The sequence below is a fragment of the Chenopodium quinoa genome, unplaced genomic scaffold (genome assembly GCF_001683475.1).
Source record: "Chenopodium quinoa cultivar QQ74 unplaced genomic scaffold, ASM168347v1, whole genome shotgun sequence".
NCBI classification, from domain to species: domain Eukaryota; kingdom Viridiplantae; phylum Streptophyta; class Magnoliopsida; order Caryophyllales; family Amaranthaceae; genus Chenopodium; species Chenopodium quinoa.
The window spans coordinates 288,296-296,541 of record NW_018745395.1 but is presented as its reverse complement, the minus strand read 5'-3'; the positions used below and the strand labels follow the sequence as shown (position 1 = coordinate 296,541).

Sequence of the window (8,246 nt, the reverse complement as noted above, 5' to 3'; positions counted from 1 at the left end):
AAAAAATATCACCGGCCTAAAAAGAGGGATTTGCATTTTTTGCTTGAAAAAAAAATCATCGGCCTAAAAAGAGGGATTTGCATTTTCATGCCTCAAACTCCTATCCTTTCTCATACTCCCTTATATCTCAATAATGGGTAACTGCACAACAACACAAGTGTAATAAGAATCTTGATGGGTACTCCGTATTATTTCAATTAATGATTATTATTGCTTTGATTTGTTTAACTATAACTGTATTATACAATGTCATATCGATTCGTGCATGATATGAAAATTACTTTTTCTACCGCTAAGAAATATGAAGATTTAATTAAACAGTGAGATGGTCCAACCAACTATTTGTATATATATTTTTTTTTCATTAATATTGTGTGGTTTATTATAATTGAGTCATTAACCATGTATAATTTATTTTGAGTACGGTGTAAGTCTTTTCTATATAAGCTTTAGAGTTTTCAACCACGTTTTTAATGTAAGTCTATCATTAGTTATCTAAAAGCAAATGTTTAGCTATCATACATTTTAATAACTATTTTCAAAATCAACAATTGATAGTACAGTATATTGTTTTATCATAATTGTTGCAAAAGTCCAATCTAAAGCTTCACAATCTGAACCTGCTATCAAGGAAGCTTCACCAAAACAAAAAAAGGCAGCTGCTCTTGATGAAGCAAAACAATCTGGACCTCCTGCAAAAGTTCAGAAAAAAGGGCAAGCAAAAGATATTAGTCCCATTCAACAGATGGCAGGTGCTCCTGCTGAAAAAGTAGTTAAAAAAGGTAAATATTTAATATATTTTTTATCAGAATAATTTATAGTAGTGTAAAAAAGTAATGAACATATTACTTTTTGCAAATGACCATTTACATTTACAAAAATGGTCATGTATTTTAATTTTATACAAGAGGAAAAAAGACAACTGCTGCTGATAAAAGAGGTCAACCACAAAATATTCCTCCTATTCAAAAGAGACCAGGTGCTCCTGCTGAAAAAGTTATTCAATCAGGAAAAAAGAGATCTGCTCCCACACCTGCACGAGGAATAAAGAAAATTGCTAAGAAATCTAGTATAATCATGTTCTTTATGAATGTTCATTTTCAAAAAACAGAATGATCATATATAGAAACATTTATATTCATTTACACATATAGTTACTTTTTATATTCAATTGATTAATGTTTATTTTCAATACATTAAATGATGATAGCTGATGAATTTTATATTCATTTTCAGCTGTCAGCCAAGAAGAATATTGGGATCGAAAGAGGAAAAAAATACAGGAAGTTCCATATGATGAACCATCTCAGGATTCTTCTTCTGATGAAAATTCCACTAACAGTGGTGATGATAGTGAAGATTCTATCTACAAAGTTGAAACAGAACCTGTCGATGAGGAAGATGATGAATTAGAGGAGGAGGAAGTTGAAATAAAACCAAAGAAGAAAAAGGCAAAGAAAGAGAAGGAACAGAAGCAAGTGAAGGCAAAGACTGAGAAGGGGGAACAGAAGTTGGTGGTGTACAATCAAGGAAAGAGTGGAAGAAGAGGAAGAAAAAAAAGATGAAAACTGAAATAGTTGAGGATGAGGAAACTAAGTTGGAAGAGGAATTTGAGGAAGAGATATCATCAAAAAAGGACATGTCAAGTTCATAGCATGGATAGATATAATGACAAAAGATCAAAAACAAGTGGTTGATATAGGTTAAGATCACTTCTTGACATCAAATTACCACAACTTGATCAAAAATTCTGTAATTGGATATTGGATAGTTTTGAAGAGAGTAGTCAGACTTTTGGATTGCCAAAGAATGAAAAAATTGAAGTTGAGGTAGCGGATGTGAGGGTAGTTTATGGCTTGCCTACAAGAGAAATTCCAATTGTTGAGGCAAAGTCTTATAAAGCTAGTGATAAATATGCAGAATTTCTGAAGAAATGGAAAAAGTTAGGGGAGGAAATACTCTATCAGTGAGTCAGGTATGATCAGTTATTTTCTTAAAATGTTCATTTTTAATACATTAAACGATCAAAAATTGTAATTGTCTTGTTCATTTTCTTAACATATTGTGAATGGATACATACATGATAAATTCATCAACAATAGACCACCAAGTGAACACTTCATATCTAACTTTTTAGCAGTTGCTGTGAACTGCATGATGAAGTGCATATTAAACAATCAATGTCATTTCAATTTTCTTTTCTTAATGATGGACAAAGAAAGAATAAGAAATTTGAATTGGTGTCAGTATGTATTTAACTCATTAATTAAAAGTCATGTTGATTGGAGAAAGCAGCAAGGCAAGGGGTACTACAAAGGCCCTCTGCAGTTTTTGATGGTAATATATGGTTTTATAAAATGTTCAATTATAATGTGAAAAATGATCATTTATTTCATTACTTTTCATAATGTGAAAAATTTGATTATTTTGCATTATTTTGTTCTTTTTTTTTTCTAACTAAGTGCACCCCACGCCAACTAGGTTGAACATCCGCCAACATGATTGAACCTACACCAACAATATTGAACCTTCGTCAACAAGAATTGTTCGCCAACACGGTCTATTTGATGAAGGCCGTCAAAGTATCGTTTGTAGCAAGAACATGCAAACTTGCGCGTTAAAGTCAGTGGCAAAGCTGAAAATCACCATTGACAACACCAAGGGACGAAATTTAACTGATTCCCTATTTGAGGAGCTACAATCAAACCTAGCTGATCTTCGGTGTCTAGGCTTGAAAGTGGACTAGTTAGCTCCTACAGTTGAGAAGGCCACAAAACTCCATAAAAGATACAAGTCAGAAACTGAAAAGATATTGAAGCTGAAGAAGAGTATTGTTGATATCGACGATAAAAAGAAACAACTAGAGAAAGAATTGGACTCCCTGTATGCTAGGATTTAATCTTCTGAGCTCGATAATTTTCTTGGGGTTGGGCTATAAATTATAATGATTGATGAAGCTAACTGGATTGAACACAACGCCAACTAGGTTGACTCCACGCCACTACAGATGGTCACAAAAAAGTTTTATTGTGATCACAAAACTTCAACATACTTTTACTACGTTAGTAAAAAAAATTCTGGTATTGAAAACAAGCATACTTCTTTATTCCGAATCCCTCTAGCTCGTTTGTCTAAATATATTTTAAGGTTTATTTTTACCCGTATTAAGGTCTCTGATTTTCTGTTGTAAAAGCCACCTAAGCATTACATGACAAACCTCCTTAATTATGTCTAAGAGAGGCTTGGTATAAAAAGGAGAACAAGACTAGACAAGACCCTCTGCAATTTTTGGAGAGAATAGATTATATTAAATGTTAGGTTAGATAGGAAAAAAAAATATAGATAAACATCGATTTATTGAGTTAGGGTTGAACTTTTATGCCTATGCGTATATAATTATTCTAAAGCATCAGTTTTCCACTTGTATCTCCACTTGTATCTGATGATCCAATTAGATACAATATAATAATTACATAGTTATACATAATTTGTTATTTTATAAATAATTTTACGTAATTTGTTTATGTACAAACATATATATATATATATATATATATATATATATATATATATATATATAGAAAGGATCATATAAGAACCCAATGTTATATAAGAACCCATCTCAACCGTTCATTGATTTTGATCTAACCATCTAAAATACTCCTTTAGTAATGACATTTCTGTAATTCTTTATAACTTTTTCTTCACACTTTAAACAAAAATACCCTAAATCTCTCACCTTAACACTTTCTCTCTCCGCAGCCTTTTCTCTCTTCTCTCTCCTCTATCTCAAAGAAAATTGCTTGGTAAGTTTATGAATTATTAAAAAATTCTAATTTAATTTTATTTTTTGATTGCTTTATAAGAATTAGAACATATAGTTGATATTTAAATAATAAAAACAAAAAATAAAAGTTAATGCTAGTGCTTACCAAGAATCCACATAATGTGGTGCATCCAATTTCAAAAAAGCTCCAGATCCCATTTTCTTAATTGCTTGTTTATGCTTATCAGAAAGACCTACCAACACTTGTTTCATCAATTCCTTAGCAGTAACTCTTTGATAAGCTGATCTCTTATTGTTTTTCCTCTTTGATTATTTTGACATCCTCATCATCCTTTTCTTTTTCAATCTTTCTTTTCTTACTTTTCATATTTTTTTTTCAAAACCACCTGAAAAAAGTAGAATATTAGAAAGAATTTTAACATAATAAAAACATAAACTTTAGAACGTCAGCATATAATTTAGAATACATGTATTTTAAAGCATGAACTTTAGAACATCATTATAAAGATTTGAATTAGCTGATAAATTATTGTTATAAAAAATAAACTTTAGAACATATGTATATAATTAAAACATTAATTTGGAAATGTAAGCATGCTACTTACAAAAAATCATTTACTTATTAATTAAATCATTTACTTTAGAACATAAGCATGAATGTATTAGAACATATGTATATAATTAATAAAGTTACATATTAATTGAATCATTAACTTTAGAACATAAGCATGAATGTAGAATATAAACATGTAATTTATGACATTAACATATACTTTAAAACATCAACAAATAATTTAGAACCTATTTACTATCATCATTCACGCCATCTCTTTTATCATATTTCTCCTCCAACTTTGGTCCATCTCATCATTAATATCATGTTGATCATCATTCTCATCATCATCATCCTTATCTTCTTCTTCCTTTTTTTTCATTTTTCTAGTTGGTTGAATCCTTGATGAAAGCTTGGCACTGTATTTTTGTTTTTGACTTTGCACACGTTTCTCAAATTCAACTTTTTCAATTACTTCCGCTTCATTTTCAACAACTTTCCTTTAAAATCAAATATAAATGATTTAGAACATATATGATAATCTTTAGAACATAATAGAAAACTTTATATCATAATATAAATACTTTAGAACATAATAGAAAATCTTAGAACATAAGGGAAAACTTTAGAACATAAGAGAAAACTTTAGAACATAAGGGGACAACTTTAGAACATAAGGGAAAAATATAATAGAACATAATAGAAAACTTTAGAACATAAGGGAAAATATAATAGAACATAATAGAAAACTTTAAAACATAATAGAAAACTGTAGAACAAAATAGAAAATCTTAGAACATAATAGAAAACTTTAGAACATAATAGAAATACTTTAGAACATAAGGGAAAACTTTAGAACATAAGGGAAAAATAATACATAAACTTTAATTACTTTTTTCTTCCGTAAGTAATTTTTTCATCTGGTATAATAGTAATTTTTTCTTCTGATTTTTCTTCATTTTGGCCTTGCATTTTGCTGCAATTTTAAATAATAAAAAACATTCGTAACATTCCAACATTAGTAATATATTTTAAACATAAGAATAGTTTAGAAAATGCTGAAAATAGTTTAGAACATGCTGAAAATAGTTGTCTTTGTAGGCATTATATATTTTTAACTCTTTACAAGATTCATTCAAGTCCAATGCATTTAAAGGTCTTTATACCTACAATTAATGGTAAGAGCATACAAGCCAACATAATCACCATCTTAGTCTCAAGCTTCTTTGTGTCAAAACAAACAACTTAAGGAGCTATAAGATGGACATGTCATAGAAGAGAATAAACATGGCAGCAAAACGATGCTCAAACTCAAACTCGTTATTATACTAGAAACAAATCTTTAACCAAGATATAAGAAAAAAACAGAATTAACACACACACACACAGAGAGTAACCTTCCTAGCTTGAACACCTTCGGCAAGAAGGGACATAGGGTTATGTCAACAGGTCTATTGAGTTTATGTTAATCTAGTCTAAGTTGTGAATGAATTAAAGTTGATTAATTGGATGTTTGGAAATTTTGGCTTCAACCTTATCGTGCAAGTACTTTTTAAAGTCTAGCAATTAGCTTCTAATAGTATACTTTTTTTTTGACGAATTCTATTAGTATACATTAATCATTGTTAAATCCTAACAGACTAATCAACTTTTACAGCAACTATGACACGTATTGCAATCAGCAGCACAAATATTGGAATTATTTTTTAAAGTCATCTGATCATGGTCAAACAGAAGCATAATTTGTGCATAATAGGAATCCCCCAAATTAAGCATGAAATACTATGACACCCAAGGATAATTTTTTGTTATGTCTGGAACTGTTACTCGTATTCATACTGTAATTTGAACTAGTAACGTGAGCTTAAGATATATTACTAAACCGTGGCGCCTATACATCAATTTAGATCTTCTACTTGTAACACATAGGTAATTAGGAATTACAAAGTAGCAAAATTAAGTAGATCAACATCAACATTTTCTCATCATCTTACAGGGTTTAAGATATTAAACTCAAACGCAATACAAACAAAAAAATTGAAGAAAAATGAAATAAAATTGAAGAACAAAAAAGTGACGAATTATTGTTATACAAAGTGTCGAGAAAGCTGTAGAGGCTCGAATTTAAACATCATAAGCAGAAAATTAACTTAAATCAATTAAATTAACAAATTAACTGAAATTGAGAGCAAAAAATTAAAAATTAAATTGACAATGCAAGTTGAGTTGAGTAGAATAGAGAGAATTAAAGGTGGTAAAAATGGCGGAAAAAGAGGAGAGAGAAGATGGAAACCTACAAAGATCATCGAGGAGTTCTTGAGGAGGAAGGCCGTTCTTCAATGGAGCGCTAGAAGATATGTGAAGCCCTGACATCACTCCGGCGCTCCGAGACTGTCTGTGTGTGTCCTTATGAAAATATGTACTACGTACTTAGAGTAATGAAACTTCCATCTGCAGCCATAGATTCAACTCGTAAATAAGGAAGTCTAAAATCAACAATGAAAATGATTAATCATAAAATTCGAACAAAATCAGGAAAACTCGAACAAAACGTGTATAAATAGTAAAATCGAACATAAATCAAACAATGAAATTCATATCAGAAATCGAATATAAATCAGACGTGAACAAAACGAACAAAATTGAGTATAGAAATCGTGAAAATCGAACAAAATCAACAATAAAAATCGAACAAAATAAACCATAAAAACGCCGAAAATGATTGAAAATCATATCAGAAATTCATGAGAATCTTACGAAATTCATAAAATTAGAACAAAATCGAAGAAAACGACCTGATTTGAGCAATTTAGGTTGTTTTTGCAGAAATTTGGGCTAGATTTTGGGATTTGTGGAGAGAGGAAGTAAAGAGGATTGAAAGTTTGAGGAGAGAGAAAATTTGTACGGTTTGGTAGGGTTTAGAGCAATGCCAATGGTGAGCATTTTATTTGCTCATGGGCAAATTTGATGGGAAAATAAAATGCTCACCATTGTAGAAGGTGAGAAAATTTGATCAAGCCAAAAAAAGCCCATGGGCAAAATGAAATTTGCCCAAAGAGTGAGCATTTTCGTGTAGCTACAGTGAAGGAAGTGGGCCCCACAGCAGGTCAGACGCAATTAAAAAAATTTGGCTGGGCCCTTATCAAAACGACGCGTTTTGATGAAGTGGTCTGAAGGGCCGCTTCCAAAACGCGTCGTTTTGACGCTTAGAAAATAAAAAAAAAAAATTCGCTGGCAGAGGTGCGTCAGAATTGCTGGCGAATCAGAGCGCGCCACGTGTCTTGCGCAGGGGATTGACCAATGAGAAAATACTAGCCGTTTACAACGGTAATATTATTTGTAACTGATTTTCCGAAAAATATATTTGTTAAAAAAAAAAAAAAATTACCAACGGTCATAAAATTAAATTCTCTATAAATAGACATGCATTTTGATATGTTTTGATATAATTTCGTAATCACCTAAAATCCTCCACTTTTTTATTTTCTTAAGCATTTTAAATTTGTAGAAGAATATATTTGTTGCAAAACATCCATATTGAGGTAAATTTTTTTTTTTTAAATATTTAAATTCAGTTATGTAATTAAATTAGTATATATGTGATTTTTTGAAGAAAAAAAAATATTGTAAGCCATGTAATTATATTGCATTATGTAATTAAACAAAGTTGTTGATATTTTCTCCATAAATTACTAAATTTGTAGTTAAAGTGTTGCAAATATTGGTTATTTTTTTTTTTTAAAAATATATACATGTAGTTATGTATTAAAATTAGTATATATGTGATTTTTGGAAAAAAAAAAAATATTGTATGTCATGTTATGTAATTGCTTTATGTAATTGAAGAAAGTTGTTGATAATTTCTCCTTACATTACTAAATTTGTAGTAAATAAAGTGTTGCAATT

General features: G+C 30.1%; 1 long non-coding RNA gene across 4 annotated transcripts; it reads right to left on the bottom strand.

The window, feature by feature from the left end:
• Positions 1–307: 307 nt before the first annotated feature.
• LOC110712918 lies at positions 308–7,875 on the bottom strand. 4 transcript variants are annotated; one of them, XR_002509729.1, is made up of 6 exons: positions 7,136–7,875; positions 6,638–6,791; positions 4,589–4,840; positions 3,933–4,173; positions 850–1,033; positions 308–692 (listed from the first exon to the last, which is right to left on the bottom strand). It is a non-coding gene; the product is annotated as an uncharacterized LOC110712918 (long non-coding RNA). The 4 variants fall into 4 exon arrangements; XR_002509728.1 differs by lacking the exon at positions 850–1,033 and having other exon boundaries at positions 313–692; positions 6,634–6,791; positions 7,136–7,516; XR_002509727.1 differs by lacking the exon at positions 850–1,033 and having other exon boundaries at positions 317–692; positions 7,136–7,514.
• Positions 7,876–8,246: the final 371 nt, after the last annotated feature.